The following is a 23,104-nucleotide window of genomic DNA, read 5'->3' as shown; positions in this document are numbered from 1 at the left end:
CCTTTTTAAAAGTTTCCATGGCAATACATGTATTTATACCTCTAGGTTCTAAGACGTAGATTCTGCTATTGGTGATATGCAGAATTATAGACCTATGTTTGGTGAAAACCAACCATGCCTAAGCAGAACGTCAGTCCTCATCGAGCGATATCTACATCAGTACAGTAAACTATAGACAGAATTGTATTTATTTAACCTTTCAGCGGTCTAAAGGCACTGCATCTTAGTGCAAGAGGTGTCACTACAGTCCCTGGTTCGAATACATCCGGCTGGGGGGGTGTAGGCCGTCATTGTAAGTACGAATTTGTTCTTAACTGACTTGCCTAGTTCAATAAAAGGTTCATTAAAAAAAATATTAAAATCTTTATTTTCTAAAAACGCAGAAAAAAACATCTGTCATGTAATCTGTAATGAGTGGACATTGTCTTTATCATCGTTTTTGTAGTTGTCGCTGATTTGCCCGAGGGACAGGAAAGGCAAACATGACCTGTCTGCACGTGTCATGTTGATGTGGATTCGTCCATAGTCTTTGATTGTTGTGACATATTTGGGGAAAAGGGAGTGTCATCACATCACCACGGTATGTAAATAATTAAATGCCAATATGGGCTCTGGGTGGCCCTGCACACGGTGGGTGCAGCGCAGGACAGGTAACCTGTTGAGTAGGAAGCGACAACTCAAGAGATTAAGCGGCACTAGGACCCAGACCGATCTATCCGCTCTTCTCTACCGTAGAGCGCAACTGTGTTCACGACGTACTAGTAGTGTCAGCCGTCCTCACAAGGAAGGAGCAACATGCTCATAAAATAGGTTGTGAAAGGTACGTTGAAGTATTTTGTTTCAATGTGTCCGTGAACATGTGTTTTTAAAAACCGTCGACGCTGAAATGAGAGGTATTGTAGATGTTTTATTCTCTCGATGCAAGGATTTGAAGATGATGGAACGACTCAGTGGTAGAGAAACATGGGATAGACAGCAGACACCTTCCTGCAAGCAGTGTTATAAATGACAAATTATGGAATTATAGGTGGTTACTTGTGCGATACATTTGTTGCCATAATAGGTGAATTATTGATACATTGTTTCTTTTGCAAATGTTGCTCCATTTCTCATCCTTAACCCCACCGTAGACTGATCGCACGGTTCCAACCCTGCCCAGTGACCACCGATGGAAGCCTGTGGAAAAGTGGCTGCATCTGTTATCGAGAACTGCACCTTGCAAAACAATGCATTGGAAAATAATGTACTAAAAAACGCAAAGGAAACCGCAGTACGTTTGTTTTCAGTTTGGATGTTGGTTTGATAGTTGGGAGTTTGTTTGTCAATGCCTCTTCGACGGAAGGTCCTCGGGTGATTAGGGTGATATATCTAGAAACAGATGACGATTCCATCGTTCCGTTTTCAAAAAGTGACTTTACTTTGGTTTCAATGGGGGAATATTATGTGCTGGCGGCTAAGGGACCGTTTTAAAAGTGCAATCAGACAAACCTGTTGTTTACGGAAAGAAATAGATATCTTAAACCAACTTAGTTTTTCCCCACAACAAATACATTCGAAAATGTAAATTGTTTATTTGTTATGGATTTCATGTACAAATATGAGCTAAAAAAAACATAGGCCTATGATCTCACTCACTCGTACACCAACAAGAATTCACATTTGAAAATTCCCTGATTATAAATATCTTCCAACTGTCATAATTATAATTTTTAATGGCTTCTGATCCACATGTGCTAGAGCTTTGTTCCCTGACCTTGATTATCCCTTTGCAAAATGCCTCCCCTTTGATTTTCTACAAATATTTATCCCATTACAGCTGTAGTTATTAATTCACACACAGATCAAATTGTTTCATAACTTCCAACCCAAAGACATACATCTACAATCTCTTGATGTTAGGTCACAGATCCCCGTTCTTCATAGAACAACCAAAGGATTTCACATGAATATTTCCTGCGATAGGTCTAATTTTCAATAGCTCACGGACCATATGAGCAACAGATCTACAGACCAGTGCGGTAGGTTCCGTGACTTCTATTATCATAGGTACACTAGTTTTTTTCCACTTGGAAATATTTTTCATATTGTGACCCTTTTCAGGAAACTGGACGTATGTCGCGGCTCACTATTTCACAGGAGAGGGGGCACAAAATGCTTTCTAGAACATGTGAACTTTCATTTGGTTTACACTGGGGCCCTTGTTAAAGGTTAACTGGTCCTGGGGCTCTTGTTAAAGGTTAACTGGTCCTGGGGCCCTTGTTAAAGGTTAACTGGTCCTGGGGCCCTTGTTAAAGGTTAACTGGTCCTGGGGCCCTTGTTAAAGGTTAACTGGTCCTGGGGCCCTTGTTAAAGGTTAACTGGTCCTGGGGCCCTTGTTAAAGGTTAACTGGTCCTGGGGCCCTTGTTAAAGGTTAACTGGTCCTGGGGCCCTTGTTAAAGGTTAACTGGTCCTGGGGCCCTTGTTAAAGGTTAACTGGTCCTGGGGCCCTTGTTAAAGGTTAACTGGTCCTGGGGCCCTTGTTAAAGGTTAACTGGTCCTGGGGCTCTTGTTAAAGGTTAACTGGTCCTGGGGCTCTTGTTAAAGGTTAACTGGTCCTGGGGCCCTTGTTAAAGGTTAACTGGTCCTGGGGCCCTTGTTAAAGGTTAACTGGTCCTGGGGCCCTTGTTAAAGGTTAACTGGTCCTGGGGCCCTTGTTAAAGGTTAACTGGTCCTGGGGCCCTTGTTAAAGGTTAACTGGTCCTGGGGCCCTTGTTAAAGGTTAACTGGTCCTGGGGCCCTTGTTAAAGGTTAACTGGTCCTGGGGCCCTTGTTAAAGGTTAACTGGTCCTGGGGCCCTTGTTAAAGGTTAACTGGTCCTGGGGCCCTTGTTAAAGGTTAACTGGTCCTGGGGCCCTTGTTAAAGGTTAACTGGTCCTGGGGCCCTTGTTAAAGGTTAACTGGTCCTGGGGCCCTTGTTAAAGGTTAACTGGTCCTGGGGCCCTTGTTAAAGGTTAACTGGTCCTGGGGCTCTTGTTAAAGGTTAACTGGTCCTGGGGCCCTTGTTAAAGGTTAACTGGTCCTGGGGCCCTTGTTAAAGGTTAACTGGTCCTGGGGCCCTTGTTAAAGGTTAACTGGTCCTGGGGCCCTTGTTAAAGGTTAACTGGTCCTGGGGCCCTTGTTAAAGGTTAACTGGTCCTGGGGCCCTTGTTAAAGGTTAACTGGTCCTGGGGCCCTTGTTAAAGGTTAACTGGTCCTGGGGCCCTTGTTAAAGGTTAACTGGTCCTGGGGCCCTTGTTAAAGGTTAACTGGTCCTGGGGCCCTTGTTAAAGGTTAACTGGTCCTGGGGCTCTTGTTAAAGGTTAACTGGTCCTGGGGCCCTTGTTAAAGGTTAACTGGTCCTGGGGCTCTTGTTAAAGGTTAACTGGTCCTGGGGCCCTTGTTAAAGGTTAACTGGTCCTGGGGCCCTTGTTAAAGGTTAACTGGTCCTGGGGCCCTTGTTAAAGGTTAACTGGTCCTGGGGCCCTTGTTAAAGGTTAACTGGTCCTGGGGCCCTTGTTAAAGGTTAACTGGTCCTGGGGCCCTTGTTAAAGGTTAACTGGTCCTGGGGCTCTTGTTAAAGGTTAACTGGTCCTGGGGCCCTTGTTAAAGGTTAACTGGTCCTGGGGCCCTTGTTAAAGGTTAACTGGTCCTGGGGCCCTTGTTAAAGGTTAACTGGTCCTGGGGCCCTTGTTAAAGGTTAACTGGTCCTGGGGCCCTTGTTAAAGGTTAACTGGTCCTGGGGCTCTTGTTAAAGGTTAACTGGTCCTGGGGCCCTTGTTAAAGGTTAACTGGTCCTGGGGCCCTTGTTAAAGGTTAACTGGTCCTGGGGCCCTTGTTAAAGGTTAACTGGTCCTGGGGCCCTTGTTAAAGGTTAATTGGTCCTGGGGCTCAGTGTATAGTACTGTATTTGTAAAAAATCAAGGGTGAGGAATAAAAAAATATATATACAGTGGGGCAAAAAAGTATTTAGTCAGCCACCAATTGTGCAAGTTCTCCTACTTAAAAAGATGAGAGGCCTGTAATTTTCATCATAGGTACACTTCAACTGTAGTGGCTAGGCCACTCCAGGACCTTGAAATGCTTCTTACGAAACCACTCCTTCGTTGCCCGGGCGGTGTGTTTTGTGATCGTTGTCATGCTGAAAGACCCAGCCATGTTTCATCTTCAATGCCCTTGCTGACGGAAGGAGGTTTTCACTCAAAATCTTACGATACATGGCCCCATTCATTCTTTCCTTTACACGGATCAGTCGTCCTGGTCCCTTTGCAGAAAAACAGCCCCAAAGCATGATGTTTCCACCCCCATGTTTCAAAGTAGGTATGGTGTTCTTTGGATGCAACTCAGCATTCTTTGTCCTCCAAACACGACAAGTTGAGTTTTTACCAAAAAGTTATATTTTGGTTTCATCTGACCATATGACATCTGACCATATGACATTCTCACAATCTTCTTCTGGATCATCCAAATGCTCTCTAGAAAACTTCAGACGGGCCTGGACATGTACTGGCTTAAGCAGGGGGACACGTCTAGCACTGCAGGATTTGAGTCCCTGGCGGCATAGTGTGTTACTGATGGTAGGCTTTGTTAATTTGGTCCCAGCTATCTGCAGGTCATTCACTAGGTCCCCCCGTGTGGTTCTGGGATTTTTGCTCACCGTTCTTGTGATCATTTTGACCCCACGGGGTGAGATCTTGCGTGGAGCCCCAGATCGAGGGAGATTATCAGTGGTCTTGTATGTCTTCCATTTCCTAATAATTGCTCCCACAGGTGATTTCTTCAAACCAAGCTGCTTACCTATTGCAGATTCAGTCTTCTCAGCCTGGTGAAGGTCTACAATTTTGTTTCTGGTGTCCTTTGACAGCTCTTTGGTCTTGGCCATAGTGGAGTTTGGAGTGTGACTGTTTAAGGTTGTGGACAGGTGTCTTTTATATTGATAATTGATAAGTTCAAACAGGTGCCATAAATACAGGTAATGAGTGGAGGACAGAGGAGCCTCTTAAAGAAGAAGATACAGGTCTGTGAGAGCCAGAAATCTTGCTTGTTTGTAGGTGACCAAATACTTATTTTCCACCATAATTTGCAAATAAATTCATTAAAAATCCTACAATGTGATTTTCTGGATTTTTTTTCAAATTTTGTCTGTCATAGTTGAATTGTACCTATGATGAAAATTACAGGCCTCTTCCATCTTTTTAAGTGGGAGAACTTGCACAATTGGTGTCTAACTAAATACCTTTTTTGCCCCACTGTACATAAAAGGTGTACCTTTTTGATAAGAGAGGTTAAGGAACCCACCACAGTTATCTGTAGCACATGCCCCGAATACAACAGATGCAGACTTCACAGCAAAATGCTTACTAAAAATACTGGAGATTTCAAATTATGCTGATAATTCCATTGATAGAAGCCACAATCTATCTGCAATATTAAATCTGATCAAACCCCTAAATTCATTTTTTTTAATCAAATAACGAGACTATATACAAGGAGTACCAGTACAGAGTCAATGTGCAGGGGTACGAAGTAGTTGAGGAAATATGTACAGTACAAGTCAAAAGTGTGGACACACCAACTCATTCAAGGGTTGTTTTGTTTATTTTTTTTACTATTTTCTATGTTGTAGAATAATAGTGAAGACATCAAAACCTAGAAATAACACATATGGAATCATGTAGTAATCCCCCCTCCAAAAAAGTGTTTAAATAAATGTTCCTTGATTACAGCTTTGCTTACTCTTGGTATTCTCTCATTGAATGAGCAAGTGTGTGTCCAAATGTTTGACTGGTATTGTAGGTAGGGGTAAAAAATGACTAGGCAATCCATAATAGATAATAAACAGAGTAGCAGCAGCGTGTGTGTGGGTGTCGTGTCAATATGCGTGTGTGTGGTATGTGTGAGTGTGTGGGTAGAGTACAGTCAGTGTACATAGAGCCAGTGCAAAAATAAGAGTGGGTTCATGCAAATAGTCACGATAGCCATTTGATTAACTCTTCAGCAGTCTTATGCAGACTTGGTGCTCTGGTATCACTTGCCATGCGGTAGCAGAGAGAACAGTATGACTCCGGTGTCTCGGACACCGCCTGGTATAGAGGTCTTGGATGGCAGGGATCTCAGCGCTGGTGATGTACTGGGGCCCGTACGCACTACCCTCTGTAGCACCTTGCGGTCGGTTGCCAAGCAGTTGTCGTACCAGGCGGTGATGCAGCCAGTCAAGATGCTCTCGATGGTGCAGCTGTATAAAAATACAAAAATTGGCCAAATCGGTATCCAAAAAATACAGATTTCCGATTGTTAATGAAAACTTGAAATCGGCCCTAATTAATATGCCATTCCGATTAATCGGTCGACCTCTAGTTAGTACTACTCTAATACAGGACTAGTAAAGGGTTAGGGTTAGTACTACTCTAATACAGGACTAGTAAAGGGTTAGTTAGTACTACTCTAATACAGGACTAGTAAAGGGTTAGTACTACTCTAATACAGGACTAGTAAAGGGTTAGGGTTAGTACTACTGTAATACAGGACTAGTAAAGGGTTAGTACTACTCTAATACAGGACTAGTAAAGGGTTAGTACTACTCTAATACAGGACTAGTTAAAGGGTTAGTACTACTCTAATACAGGACTAGTAAGGGTTAGGGTTAGTACTACTCTAATACAGGACTAGTTAAGGGTTAGGGTTAGTACTACTCTAATACAGGACTAGTAAAGGGTTAGTACTACTCTAATACAGGACTAGTAAAGGGTTAGTTAGTACTACTCTAATACAGGACTAGTAAAGGGGGTTAGGGTTAGTACTACTCTAATACAGGACTAGTAAACGGTTAGTACTACTCTAATACAGGACTAGTAAAGGGTTAGGGTTAGTACTACTCTAATACAGGACTAGTAAAGGGTTAGTACTACTCTAATACAGGACTAGTAAAGGGTTAGTACTACTCTAATACAGGACTAGTAAAGGGTTAGTACTACTCTAATACAGGACTAGTAAAGGGTTAGTACTACTCTAATACAGGACTAGTAAAGGGTTAGTACTACTCTAATACAGGACTAGTAAAGGGTTAGTACTACTCTAATACAGGACTAGTAAAGGGTTAGTACTACTCTAATACAGGACTAGTAAAGGGTTAGTACTACTCTAATACAGGACTAGTAAAGGGTTAGTACTACTCTAATACAGGACTAGTAAAGGGTTAGTACTACTCTAATACAGGACTAGTAAAGGGTTAGTACTACTCTAATACAGGACTAGTAAAGGGTTAGTACTACTCTAATACAGGACTAGTAAAGGGTTAGTACTACTCTAATACAGGACTAGTAAAGGGTTAGTACTACTCTAATACAGGACTAGTAAAGGGTTAGTACTACTATAATACAGGACTAGTAAAGGGTTAGTACTACTGTAATACAGGACTAGTAAAGGGTTAGTACTACTCTAATACAGGACTAGTAAGGGTTAGGGTTAGTACTACTCTAATACAGGACTAGTTAAGGGTTAGGGTTAGTACTACTCTAATACAGGACTAGTAAAGGGTTAGTACTACTCTAATACAGGACTAGTAAGGGTTAGGGTTAGTACTACTCTAATACAGGACTAGTAAGGGGGTTAGTACTACTCTAATACAGGACTAGTAAAGGGTTAGTACTACTCTAATACAGGACTAGTAAAGTACTACTCTAATACAGGTAGTAAAGGGTTAGTACTCCTCTAATACAGGACTAGTAAAGGGTTAGGGTTAGTACTACTCTAATACAGGACTAGTAAAGGGTTAGGGTTAGTACTACTCTAATACAGGACTAGTAAAGGGTTAGTACTACTCTAATACAGGACTAGTAAAGGGTTAGTACTACTCTAATACAGGACTAGTAAAGGGTTAGTACTCTAATACAGGACTAGTAAAGGGTTAGTACTACTCTAATACAGGACTAGTAAAGGGTTAGTACTACTCTAATACAGGACTAGTAAAGGGTTAGTACTACTCTAATACAGGACTAGTAAAGGGTTAGTACTACTCTAATACAGGACTAGTAAAGGGTTAGTACTACTCTAATACAGGACTAGTAAAGGGTTAGTACTACTCTAATACAGGACTAGTAAAGGGTTAGTACTACTCTAATACAGGACTAGTAAAGGGTTAGTACTACTCTAATACAGGACTAGTAAAGGGTTAGTACTACTCTAATACAGGACTAGTAAAGGGTTAGTACTACTCTAATACAGGACTAGTAAAGGGTTAGGGTTAGTACTACTCTAATACAGGACTAGTAAAGGGTTAGGGTTAGTACTACTCTAATACAGGACTAGTAAAGGGTTAGGGTTAGTACTACTCTAATACAGGACTAGTAAAGGGTTAGTACTACTCTAATACAGGACTAGTAAAGGGTTAGGGTTAGTACTACTCTAATACAGGACTAGTAAAGGGTTAGTACTACTGTAATACAGGACTAGTAAAGGGTTAGTACTACTCTAATACAGGACTAGTAAAGGGTTAGTACTACTCTAATACAGGACTAGTAAAGGGTTAGGGTTAGTACTACTAGTTTTAATACAGGACTAGTAAAGGGTTAGTACTACTCTAATACAGGACTAGTAAAGGGTTAGTACTACTCTAATACAGGACTAGTAAAGGGTTAGTACTACTGTAATACAGGACTAGTAAAGGGTTAGTACTACTCTAATACAGGACTAGTAAAGGGTTAGGGTTAGTACTACTCTAATACAGGACTAGTAAAGGGTTAGTACTACTCTAATACAGGACTAGTAAAGGGTTAGTACTACTGTAATACAGGACTAGTTAAGGGTTAGTACTACTCTAATACAGGACTAGTTAAGGGTTAGTACTACTCTAATACAGGACTAGTAAAGGGTTAGGGTTAGTACTACTCTAATACAGGACTAGTAAAGGGTTAGTACTACTCTAATACAGGACTAGTAAAGGGTTAGTACTACTCTAATACAGGACTAGTAAAGGGTTAGTACTACTCTAATACAGGACTAGTAAAGGGTTAGTACTACTCTAATACAGGACTAGTAAAGGGTTAGGGTTAGTACTACTCTAATACAGGACTAGTAAAGGGTTAGTACTACTCTAATACAGGACTAGTAAAGGGTTAGTACTACTCTAATACAGGACTAGTAAAGGGTTAGGGTTAGTACTACTCTAATACAGGACTAGTAAAGGGTTAGTACTACTCTAATACAGGACTAGTAAAGGGTTAGTACTACTCTAATACAGGACTAGTAAAGTGTTAGTACTACTGTAATACAGGACTAGTTAAGGCCCAGTGCACTACTTTAAAGTATATAGTTTTATTATTTTTTTACTAAATGTAATTTGAGTGTTCACCAGCATTTGTAACTTTCAGTCTGCTAATTATCTGTACAAAATGTACAAATATTTGCTTAATATAGCCTGTTTTCCAGTTTCTTGAAATACATTGCAAATGCATCTTATTTCTATGTGAAAACTGAAATGGTCTATTCATTCCTTTTCCATTTTAGTAGAAGCTCTTATCCCGAGCAACTTACAGTAGTGAGTGCATACATTTCCGTACTGGTCGCCCGTGGGAATCAAGCCCATAACCCTAGCACTAGCATTGCAGACGCTCGATCAATTCAGCCACATCATCACACACCACTTGATGTCTCAATGTAATCAATGACTGTATTGTACATTGTTTATTGCCATGGTGACAGAAAGTCTACAGGTGCAGACCAAGATGGCCAGCCAATGTACAATACAGTAATGCACATGTGGATTGTTAGGATGATCAATTAATACTGCAGTGTTTTTTTTCTTCTCCATGTTATTTGATCAAGACAAATATTTAATTTGATGTGGATGTCTCGTGTCTTTGTCCATAACTTTGCACCTTTTTGATGTGAATGTTTGAGGACAGGGTTGTGTTCTTTCTGGATTCTATTAGGATGACATCACAGAGAAAGGACCAGGGTTGTGTTCTTTCTGGATTCTATTAGGATGACATCACAGAGAAAGGACCAGGGTTGTGTTCTTTCTGGATTCTATTAGGATGACATCACAGAGAAAGGACCAGGGTTGTGTTCTTTCTGGATTCTATTAGAATGACATCACAGAGAAAGGACCAGGGTTGTGTTCTTTCTGGATTCTATTAGGATGACATCACAGAGAAAGGACCAGGGTTGTGTTCTTTCTGGATTCTATTAGGATGACATCACAGAGAAAGGACCAGGGTTGTGTTCTTTCTGGATTCCATTAGAATGACATCACAGAGAAAGGACCAGGGTTGTATTCTTTCTGGATTCCATTAGAATGACATCACAGAGAAAGAGACAGGGTTGTATTCTTTCTGGATTCCATTAGAATGATGTCACAGAGAAAGAGACAGGGTTGTATTCTTTCTGGATTCCATTAGAATGACATCACAGAGAAAGAGACAACTCAATTCCAACTATTGAATCCTGCAAGATACCTTTCTTAATTATACAACTAGCTTTTTTGGCAAAGCAGAGATGCTGAATACAAATGTGGGCTGCAGGAGACCTCAATATCAGTCTGCTAATTCTAGTAATTGCACAGTATGCTGGGCCTTTTTTTTAATCATTTTTTATTTATTTAACTAGGCAAGTCAGTTAAGAACAAATTCTTATTTACAATGACGGCCTACCGGGGAACAGTGGGTTAAATGCCTTGTTCAGGGGGCAGAACGACAGATTTGTAACTTGTCAGATCGGGGATTTGATCCAGAAACCTTTTGGTTACTGGCCCGACGCTCTAACCACTAGGCTACCTGGAGGCTACCTGCCGGTCTGCTAATACTAGTAAAGGCCCAGTGCACTACTTTTGTGAAATATATTTTCAGGGGGTGCTGCGGCATCCTCAGCACCCATACTTCTCACGACTATGCATTTTTTCTGTGTCTATTCTTCAACTCTTCAAAGAATCAATAGGTACATATGATTAATTTATTATTCCCAAAAGTTGATGTAGCAACTACAGATTGCCCCTTTAAGCCAGGAACATTTGAAAATCAACGGATGGATGTCTAGAGACGACGGTAGGCAGTTGAGTGTTGTCCAATCGTATGACAGCGTTTTCCTAATGAGCCTCAGGTTCTGACTAATAATAATTTGGTGGGTGTTTTTACTTGGTCCTATTTCATGTGTTTATTAAAAACATTTTTTTTGTTGCATATCCCAACTCTCCCTGAGACACCCTCAGAGAGGGGGGTCATGGCCAGATATAGATAATATTATTATTTAGAGGCTCATTGCTTTTGGCAATTAGTTAGTCATCTCACTCCTGTCCTATGATGAGCTATAGTTCCAGTCATCACTACTATCAAATCAAATGTTATTTGTCACATGCGCCGAATACAACAGGTGTAGGTAGACCTTACAGTGAAATGTTTACTGACATTTAAACAGTTTTAAGAAACACACCTAAAAAATATAAATAAAAGTAACAAATAATTAAAGAGCAGCAGTAAAATAACAGTAGCGAGGCTATATACAGGGGGTACCGGTACAGAGTCAATGTGGAGGCTATATACAGGGTATTACGGTACAGAGTCAATGTGGAGGCTATATACAGGGGGTACCGGTACAGAGTCAATGTGGAGGCTATATACAGGGTGTTACGGTACAGAGTCAATGTGGAGGCTATATACAGGGGGTTACCGGTACAGAGTCAGTGTGGAGGCTATATACAGGGTGTTACGGTACAGAGTCAATGTGGAGGCTATATACAGGGGTACCGGTACAGAGTCAATGTGGAGGCTATATACAGGGTGTTATGGTACAGAGTCAATGTGGAGGCTATATACAGGGGTACCGGTACAGAGTCAATGTGGAGACTATATACAGGGTGTTACGGTACAGAGTCAATGTGGAGGCTATATACAGGGTGTTACGGTACAGAGTCAATGTGGAGGCTATATACAGGGGGGTACCGGTACAGAGTCAGTGTGGAGGCTATATACAGGGTGTTACGGTACAGAGTCAATGTGGAGGCTATATACAGGGGGTACCGGTACAGAGTCAATGTGGAGGCTATATACAGGGTGGTATGGTACATAGTCAATGTGGAGGCTATATACAGGGTGGTATGGTACAGAGTCAATGTGGAGGCTATATGCAGGGAATACAGGTACAGAGTCAATGTGGAGGCTATATACAGGGAGTACAGGTACAGAGTCAATGTGGAGGCTATATACAGGGAGTACAGGTACAGAGTCAATGTGGAGGCTATATACAGGGAGTACAGGTACAGAGTCAATGTGGAGGCTATATACAGGGTGGTATGGTACAGAGTCAATGTGGAGGCTATATACAGGGTGGTACTGGTACAGAGTCAATGTGGAGGCTATATACAGGGGGTACCGGTACAGAGTCAATGTGGAGGCTATATACAGGGTGTTATGGTACAGAGTCAATGTGGAGGCTATATACAGGGGTACCGGTACAGAGTCAATGTGGAGGCTATATACAGGGAGTACAGGTACAGAGTCAATGTGGAGGCTATATACAGGGAGTACAGGTACAGAGTCAATGTGGAGGCTATATACAGGGTGGTATGGTACAGAGTCAATGTGGAGGCTATATACAGGGTGGTATGGTACAGAGTCAATGTGGAGGCTATATACAGGGTGGTATGGTACAGAGTCAATGTGGAGGCTATATACAGGGGTACCAGTACAGAGTCAATGTGGAGGCTATATACAGGGTGGTATGGTACAGATTCAATGTGGAGGCTATATACAGGGTGTTATGGTACAGAGTCAATGTGGAGGCCATATACAGGGTGTTATGGTACAGAGTCAATGTGGAGGCTATTTACAGGTGGTACCAGTACAGAGTCAATGTGGAGGCTATTTACAGGTGGTACCAGTACAGAGTCAATGTGGAGGCTATTTACAGGTGGTACCAGTACAGAGTCAATGTGGAGGCTATATACAGGGTATTACGGTACAGAGTCAATGTGGAGGCTATATACAGGGTATTACGGTACATAGTCAATGTGGAGGCTATATACAGGGGGTACCAGTACAGAGTCAATGTGGAGGCTATATACAGGGTGGTATGGTACAGAGTCAATGTGGAGGCTATATACAGGGTGTTATGGTACAGAGTCAATGTGGAGGCTATTTACAGGTGGTACCAGTACAGAGTCAATGTGGAGGCTATATACAGGTGGTACCGGTACAGAGTCAATGTGGAGGATATATACAGGGTATTACAGGTTCAGAGTCAATGTGGAGGCTATATACAGGTGGTACCGGTACAGAGTCAATGTGGAGGATATATACAGGGTATTACGGTTCAGAGTCAATGTGGAGGCTATATACAGGTGGTACCGGTTCAGAGTCAATGTGGAGGCTATATACAGGGGGGGTACCGGTACAGAGTCAATGTGGAGGCTATATACAGGGGGTACCAGTACAGAGTCAATGTGGAGGCTATATACAGGGGTACCAGTACAGAGTCAATGTGGAGGCTATATACAGGGGGTACCAGTACAGAGTCAATGTGGAGGCTATATACAGGGTGTAATGGTACAGAGTCAATGTGGAGGCTATATACAGGGTGTAATGGTACAGAGTCAATGTGGAGGCCATATACAGGGTGTTATGGTACAGAGTCAATGTGGAGGCTATTTACAGGTGGTACCAGTACAGAGTCAATTTGGAGGCTATTTACAGGTGGTACCAGTACAGAGTCAATGTGGAGGATATATACAGGGGGCACCGGTACAGAGTCAGTGTGTAGGCTATATACAGGGGTACCAGTACAGAGTCAATGTGGAGGCTATATACAGGGTATTACGGTACATAGTCAATGTGGAGGCTATATACAGGGAGTACCAGTACAGAGTCAATGTGGAGGCTATATACAGGGTGTACCGGTACAGAGTCAATGTGGAGGCTATATACAGGGTATTACGGTACAGAGCCAATGTGGAGGCTATATACAGGGTATTACGGTACAGAGTCAATGTGGAGGCTATATACAGGGGGTACCGGTACAGAGTCAATGTGGAGGCTATATACAGGGGGTACCGGTACAGAGTCAATGTGGAGGCTATATACGTGGTGTTATGGTACAGAGTCAATGTGGAGGCTATATACAAGGGTGTTATGGTACAGAGTCAATGTGGAGGCTATATACAGGGGTACCGGTACAGAGTCAATGTGGAGGCTATATACAGGGGGTACCGGTACAGAGTCAATGTGGAGGCTATATACAGGGTGTTATGGTACAGAGTCAATGTGGAGGCTATATACAGGTGGTACCGGTACAGAGTCAGTGTGGAGGCTATATACAGGGTGGTATGGTACATAGTCAATGTGGAGGCTATATACAGGGTGGTATGGTACAGAGTCAATGTGGAGGCTATATACAGGGAGTACAGGTACAGAGTCAGTGTGGAGGCTATATACAGGGTGGTATGGTACATAGTCAATGTGGAGGCTATATACAGGGTGGTATGGTACAGAGTCAATGTGGAGGCTATATGCAGGGAGTACAGGTACAGAGTCAATGTGGAGGCTATATACAGGGAGTACAGGTACAGAGTCAATGTGGAGGCTATATACAGGAGTACAGGTACAGAGTCAATGTGGAGGCTATATACAGGAGTACAGGTACAGAGTCAATGTGGAGGCTATATACAGGGTGGTATGGTACAGAGTCAATGTGGAGGCTATATACAGGGTGGTACTGGTACAGAGTCAATGTGGAGGCTATATACAGGGGGTACCGGTACAGAGTCAATGTGGAGGCTATATACAGGGTGTTATGGTACAGAGTCAATGTGGAGGCTATATACAGGGTGTTATGGTACAGAGTCAATGTGGAGGCTATTTACAGGTGGTACCAGTACAGAGTCAATGTGGAGGCTATATACAGGGAGTACAGGTACAGAGTCAATGTGGAGGCTATATACAGGGTGGTAGTACAGGTACAGAGTCAATGTGGAGGCTATATACAGGGGGGTACCAGTACAGAGTCAATGTGGAGGCTATATACAGGGTGGTATGGTACAGATTCAATGTGGAGGCTATATACAGGGTGTTATGGTACAGAGTCAATGTGGAGGCTATATACAGGGTGTTATGGTACAGAGTCAATGTGGAGGCTATTTACAGGTGGTACCAGTACAGAGTCAATGTGGAGGCTATTTACAGGTGGTACCAGTACAGAGTCAATGTGGAGGCTATTTACAGGTGGTACCAGTACAGAGTCAATGTGGAGGCTATATACAGGGTATTACGGTACAGAGTCAATGTGGAGGCTATATACAGGGTATTACGGTACATAGTCAATGTGGAGGCTATATACAGGGTATTACGGTACAGAGTCAATGTGGAGACTATATACATGGTGTTATGGTACAGAGTCAATGTGGAGGCTATATACAAGGGTGTTATGGTACAGCGTCAATGTGGAGGCTATATACAGGTGGTACCAGTACAGAGTCAATGTGGAGGATATATACAGGGTATTACGGTTCAGAGTCAATGTGGAGGCTATATACAGGGGTACCGGTACAGAGTCAATGTGGAGGCTATATACAGGGTATTACGGTACAGAGTCAATGTGGAGGCTATATACAGGTGGTACCGGTACAGAGTCAATGTGGAGGCTATATACAGGGGGTACCGGTACAGAGTCAATGTGGAGGCTATATACAGGGGGTACCGGTACAGAGTCAATGTGGAGGCTATATACAGGGGGTACCAGTACAGAGTCAATGTGGAGGCTATATACAGGGGTACTGGTACAGAGTCAATGTGGAGGCCATATACAGGGTGTTATGGTACAGAGTCAATGTGGAGGCTATTTACAGGTGGTACCAGTACAGAGTCAATGTGGAGGCTATATACAGGGGGCACCGGTACAGAGTCAATGTGGAGGCTGTATACAGTGGGTACCGGTACAGAGTCAGTGTGGAGGCTATATACAGGGGTACCAGTACAGAGTCAATGTGGAGGCTATATACAGGGGGTACCAGTACAGAGTCAATGTGGAGGCTATATACAGGGAGTACCAGTACAGAGTCAATGTGGAGGCTATATACAGGGTGTACCGGTACAGAGTCAATGTGGAGGCTATATACAGGGTATTACGGTACAGAGTCAATGTGGAGGCTATATACAGGGTATTACGGTACAGAGTCAATGTGGAGGCTATATACAGGGTATTACGGTACAGAGTCAATGTGGAGGCTATATACAGGGGTACCAGTACAGAGTCAATGTGGAGGCTATATACAGGGTGTTATGGTACAGAGTCAATGTGGAGGCTATATACAGGGGGTACCAGTACAGAGTCAATGTGGAGGCTATATACAGGGTGTTATGGTACAGAGTCAATGTGGAGGCTATTTACAGGTGGTACCAGTACAGAGTCAATGTGGAGGCTATATACAGGTGGTACCGGTACAGAGTCAATGTGGAGGATATATACAGGGTATTACGGTTCAGAGTCAATGTGGAGGCTATTTACAGGTGGTACCAGTACAGAGTCAATGTGGAGGCTATATACAGGGGCACCGGTACAGAGTCAGTGTGTAGGCTATATACAGGGGTACCAGTACAGAGTCAATGTGGAGGCTATATACAGGGTATTACGGTACATAGTCAATGTGGAGGCTATATACAGGGAGTACCAGTACAGAGTCAATGTGGAGGCTATATACAGGGTGTACCGGTACAGAGTCAATGTGGAGGCTATATACAGGGTATTACGGTACAGAGTCAATGTGGAGGCTATATACAGGGTATTACGGTACAGAGTCAATGTGGAGGCTATATACAGGGTATTACGGTACAGAGTCAATGTGGAGGCTATATACGTGGTGTTATGGTACAGAGTCAATGTGGAGGCTATATACAAGGGTGTTATGGTACAGAGTCAATGTGGAGGCTATATACAGGGGGTACCGGTACAGAGTCAATGTGGAGGCTATATACAGGGGGTACCGGTACAGAGTCAATGTGGAGGCTATATACAGGGTGTTATGGTACAGAGTCAATGTGGAGGCTATATACAGGTGGTACCGGTACAGAGTCAATGTGGAGGCTATATACAGGGTATTACGGTACAGAGTCAATGTGGAGGCTATATACAGGTGGTACCGGTACAGAGTCAATGTGGAGGCTATATACAGGTGGTACCGGTACAGAGTCAATGTGGAGGCTATATACAGGGTATACGGTACAGAGTCAATGTGGAGGCTATATACAGGGTGTTACGGTACAGAGTCAATGTGGAGGCTATATACAGGGGGTATATATATATACTGTTTATACGGTAACTTTAACACATCCTCTGACTTCTGGGTTGTGATAACAAAGTATTAACAGATCACAGACAGGCCTATGGTTGTTATAATAAACCTTGTTTTCACAAACATTACTGCCCCACCTTGTCAGGTCTCATTAGGCATACATTACAGTAGGGCAGTATCTCCTGCCTTGTCAGGTCTCAATGGCATAGAGTACGGTAGAGGACAGTACAGCTCAGTACAGTACTGTAGAGGACAGTATAGCTCAGTACAGTACTGTAGAGGACAGTATAGCTCAGTACAGTACTGTAGAGGACAGTACAGCTCAGTACAGTACTGTAGAGGACAGTATAGCTCAGTACAGTACTGTAGAGGACAGTATAGCTCAGTACAGTACTGTAGAGGACAGTATAGCTCAGTACAGTACTGTAGAGGACAGTATAGCTCAGTACAGTACTGTAGAGGACAGTATAGCTCAGTACAGTACTGTAGAGGACAGTATAGCTCAGTACAGTACTGTAGAGGACAGTATAGCTCAGTACAGTACTGTAGAGGACAGTATAGATCAGTACAGTACGGTAGAGGACAGTATAGATCAGTACAGTACGGTAGAGGACAGTATAGATCAGTACAGTACGGTAGAGGACAGTATAGATCAGTACAGTACGGTAGAGGACAGTATAGATCAGTACAGTACGGTAGAGGACAGTATAGATCAGTACAGTACGGTAGAGGACAGTATAGCTCAGTACAGTACGGTAGAGGACAGTATAGATCAGTACAGTACTGTAGAGGACAGTACAGCTCAGTACAGTACTGTAGAGGACAGTATAGCTCAGTACAGTACTGTAGAGGACAGTACAGCTCAGTACAGTACAGTAGAGGACAGTACGGTCGTGTCTCCTACTCAGCTCAGTGGCAGTGATCAGTAATTAGTGCAGGTGTTCCAGCTGGGTCGTGGGGCGCGGGGGGTGAGAGGTCGTGATGGGGGGTCGGAGGTCAGGAGAGAGACAGCTGCTGAGGAAGTGTTCTCTGTGGATCCTCTCAGTGGAAGCCTGTCTCTGTTAACCTGGCAGGCTAGGGGCCACATGCAGGGGGCCTCTACCCTAGAGGCCCCCTGCATAACCCACCTAACTGTACAGGACCACGTCGCAGCTGTACTGGGCTAGCCCGGTTACATATCCACCAGGGTCTATTAACCTGTCAGGCTGGGGGCCTTGTACCTGGCAACAGGTGTTTCTCTCTGCAGCCATCAGGTCTGTCTTAACATCATTAATGCGTAGATAATGTTACCTGACACCAGTGTTGTGATTTGTTACGATCTATTACATATTGTATTTAACTAAAGTTAAATACAATCTTTCCACATTACATGATTACTTTGAAAGTAATAAATTACTTATTTTATTTTACCCTGTAGGCCTAACTAGGCAATCAGCATGGAGCTAGTCTATAGGCCTACCTATCAGCATGGAGCTAGTCTATAGGTCTACCTATCAGCATGAAGCTAGTCTATAGGCCTACCTATCAGCATGGAGCTAGTCTATAGGCCTACCTATCAGCATGGAGCTAGTCTATAGGTCTACCTATCAGCATGGAGCTAGTCTATAGGCCTACCTATCAGCATGGAGCTAGTCTATAGGCCTACCTATCAGCATGGAGCTAGTCTATAGGCCTACCTATCAGCATGGAGCTAGTCTATAGGCCTACCTATCAGCATGGAGCTAGTCTATAGGCCTACCTATCAGCATGGAGCTAGTCTATAGGCCTACCTATCAGCATGGAGCTAGTCTATAGGCCTACCTATCAGCATGGAGCTAGTCTATAGGCCTACCTATCAGCATGGAGCTAGTCTGGATAGGCCTACCTATCAGCATGGAGCTAGTCTATAGGCCTACCTATCAGCATGGAGCTAGTCTATAGGCCTACCTATCAGCATGGAGCTAGTCTATAGGCCTACCTATCAGCATGGAGCTAGTCTATAGGCCTACCTATCAGCATGGAGCTAGTCTATAGGTCTACCTATCAGCATGAAGCTAGTCTATAGGCCTACCTATCAGCATGGAGCTAGTCTATAGGCCTACCTATCAGCATGGAGCTAGTCTATAGGCCTACCTATCAGCATGGAGCTAGTCTATAGGCCTACCTATCAGCATGGAGCTAGTCTATAGGCCTACCTATCAGCATGGAGCTAGTCTATAGGCCTACCTATCAGCATGGAGCTAGTCTATAGGCCTACCTATCAGCATGGAGCTAGTCTATAGGTCTACCTATCAGCATGGAGCTAGTCTATAGGCCTACCTATCAGCATGGAGCTAGTCTATAGGCCTACCTATCAGCATGGAGCTAGTCTATAGGCCTACCTATCAGCATGGAGCTAGTCTATAGGCCTACCTATCAGCATGGAGCTAGTCTATAGGCCTACCTATCAGCATGGAGCTAGTCTATAGGCCTACCTATCAGCATGGAGCTAGTCTATAGGCCTACCTATCAGCATGGAGCTAGTCTATAGGCCTACCTATCATTATGGAGCTAGTCTATAGGCCTACCTATCATTATGGAGCTAGTCTATAGGCCTACCTATCAGCATGGAGCTAGTCTATAGGCCTACCTATCAGCATGGAGCTAGTCTATAGGCCTACCTATCAGCATGGAGCTAGTCTATAGGCCTACCTATCAGCATGGAGCTAGTCTATAGGCCTACCTATCAGCATGGAGCTAGTCTATAGGCCTACCTATCAGCATGGAGCTAGTCTATAGGCCTACCTATCAGCATGGAGCTAGTCTATAGGCCTACCTATCATTATGGAGCTAGTCTATAGGCCTACCTATCATTATGGAGCTAGTCTATAGGCCTACCTATCAGCATGGAGCTAGTCTATAGGCCTACCTATCAGCATGAAGCTAGTCTTTAGGCCTACCTATCATTATGGAGCTAGTCTATAGGCCTACCTATCAGCATGGAGCTAGTCTTTAGGTCTACCTATCAGCATGGAGCTAGTCTATAGGCCTACCTATCAGCATGGAGCTAGTCTTTAGGCCTACCTATCAGCATGGAGCTAGTCTATAGGCCTACCTATCAGCATGGAGCTAGTCTATAGGCCTACCTATCAGCATGGAGCTAGTCTATAGGCCTACCTATCAGCATGGAGCTAGTCTATAGGCCTACCTATCAGCATGGAGCTAGTCTATAGGCCTACCTATCAGCATGGAGCTAGTCTATAGGCCTACCTATCAGCATGGAGCTAGTCTATAGGCCTGCCTATCATTATGGAGCTAGTCTATAGGCCTACCTATCAGCATGGAGCTAGTCTATAGGCCTGCCTATCAGCATGGAGCTAGTCTATAGGCCTGCCTATCAGCATGGAGCTAGTCTATAGGCCTGCCTATCAGCATAGAGCTAGTCTATAGGCCTACCTATCATTATGGAGCTAGTCTATAAGCCTACCTATCAGCATGGAGCTAGTCTTTAGGCCTACCTATCATTATGGAGCTAGTCTATAGGCCTGCCTATCAGCATGGAGCTAGTCTATAGGCCTACCTATCAGCATGGAGCTTGTCTATAGGTCTACCTATCAGCATGGAGCTAGTCTATAGGCCAGTATCTGGTCCATAGCTCTCTGAAACAAGGCCAGAGTTGAGGAGATTAGGCCTATGGTCAACAGTTCCAGTGACCTCTTGTTCCACATGCATCTGTAGATAGGCCTGACATAAAGTCTCTCTTACTGCATCGCTGTCCTCCAGCTAAACCAAAAAACAGAGCTTGTCAATCGCTATTTTGTATTTACTTCACCACCATGGCCTATTTATTGCCTTCACCTCCCTTATCTCACCTCATTTGCTCACATTGTATATAGACTTGTTTATACTGTATTATTGACTGTATGTTTGTTTATTCCATGTGTAACTCTGTGTCGTTGTATGTGTCGAACTGCTTTGCTTTATCTTGGCCAGGTCGCAGTTGTAAATGAGAACTTGTTCTCAACTAGCCTACCTGCTTAAATGAAGGATGAAATTAAAAAACGAGGGGTAGTGGATTTAAAAAAAAAAAAAATATTAATTGTCAAGACTGGGTTAAAGGTGACTTTAAAATGGCCACAGTCTGACTTATTTTTTTTAATGACTGGAACAACAGGTGTAGCCAATTCGCTGGATCCAATACTCTTAGTCTGTTTAGCTCACATTAAACTTTTGGTTTTATGACGTATGGGACAGGTCTAGCTTTGGAAGCATTTTGGCTTGCTGTGTCTGGTTTCACGGTCAGTTTAACTGTTATGTCCTTCATTACTGCCAAGTTCTCCATTGAACACAGTGTGTTTCCTCAATATCCCTTGTAGGTTTGTGTCCTCTTTTACAACCATGTGAATTTCCTGCCAGTTCAGTTTGATATTTTCCAGCCATGTGCGTCCTAGCAGAGCTTGGACGGTTGCCTTTCAACGATGTAAGAGTGGTAGCTTTTACCTTCTGTTCGTTACACTCCACCGTAACACTCACGTCTCCTCTCACAGTTTCACCGGAGTAGGTTTTCATCGTCTTCTTCGTGGGCTGTGATGTCGTTTCACTGTGTAAACAGCCACAGACAGCATAGATACGGCTGCTTCGGTGTCCACTTGCATCCGTACTGCTTCGTTCAGCAGCAGTGTCACCCAGTATGTGTCCATTGATTCAAATGGACAGAAACATGTAAAGATCATTTAGCTTCAGGCATTTTGCTCCATTTTATGCACTTTATTTTATGCACTTTATTTTATGCACTTCCTGAAGTATTTTTTTCCTTTAAGTACTTTTTGTTAGATTGTCTTTTTTTGTTTTTACATTCACATTCGATGTGACCCCTTTTCACCACAACTTTTGCAATCTAAGTCTGTGCACCAACTCTCCTCTGCTTTTGTGACCTGGTTTCCCACAGCGCTAGCATGGCACGGTGACCTGGTTTCTCACAGCGCTAGCATGGCACGGTGACCTGGTTTCTCACAGTCATAGCATGCAATGATAAGTTACTCTTGTGAAAAAAGTGTTTTGAATTGCCTCGCTGCGTTTGCCGCACACTAACCTCAGTGATCGCCCAAGTTCAGTGTTCAAATCATTGTTTTAATACAGCCACATACTGTAAAGCCACAAACCCCTCCTCTTGATTTCTCTTGTGAAACCTGAATCTCTCTGAGATGGTCAGTGGTTTGGGAGAATAATGCCCTTTTCTAAGGTAGTTACAATTTCATCATATGATTTGTCACCGGGTGTTTCATGAGTTTACTAGGCTGCTCAGTAGAGTAAATGTTTTTCCTCACATAACAGTCAAACATGTTGGAACAACTACTTCCGTTTTTAATTCCGTTTGCCAACACAAAGCAACTCAAAACGTTCTGTGTCGTTCCACAGATTCGTCAAATGTTCCTATATTTCCAATCAGTGCAGACATTTTAAGTGTATTTTTCATTCTCACACTTTTAAGACGGTCCCTTACTCCAATACCTTCCACCCCCCTTCTTCTTTGCACTCACTGTGACGCACCCAGCGACTCTTCCTCTCCTCCGGGCTCTCGTTGCTGTGACATCGGAAACTAGCTACACGTTTTATTTGCGTCTTTATATCGCGTATTAAAAATAATAATAATAATAATAAAACTCCGACTTCCCACCGAAATGATGAACACACACGTGAGAAGGTTTCCTCCTCGTCGCCAGTTTTGTTGAATATCACACTGTATTACTCATACAACTAATATAAGGACAGGAAATTAGATCGCAGTAGAAAGTACCATGGGCATTGTTGACTGCGTTTCAGGTGCCATAAAGGGACAAACAAAAATATCAATACAC

The 23,104-nt window shown here is 43.2% G+C and overlaps 1 protein-coding gene across 2 annotated transcripts in view; it reads left to right on the top strand.

Moving 5' to 3' along the window:
• Positions 1-674: 674 nt before the first annotated feature.
• LOC112237540 (ras-related protein Rab-27B-like) overlaps positions 675-23,104 on the top strand; it is an 89,328-nt gene continuing 66,898 nt past the window's right edge. The window contains exons 1-2 of one of the 2 annotated variants that reach the window (XM_042302761.1): positions 740-820; positions 1,131-1,270. The gene's annotated coding sequence lies outside the window, so the exon portion shown is untranslated. Of the gene's footprint in view, positions 821-1,130; positions 1,271-23,104 lie in introns of both variants that reach the window. The other variant, XM_042302760.1, reaches the window with a different exon arrangement.

This window comes from Oncorhynchus tshawytscha, linkage group LG20, assembly GCF_018296145.1.
Source record: "Oncorhynchus tshawytscha isolate Ot180627B linkage group LG20, Otsh_v2.0, whole genome shotgun sequence".
Classification (NCBI taxonomy): Eukaryota; Metazoa; Chordata; class Actinopteri; order Salmoniformes; family Salmonidae; genus Oncorhynchus; species Oncorhynchus tshawytscha.
Note: the sequence above shows the minus strand (reverse complement) of the source record. Positions and strands in the feature narration are given on the sequence as shown.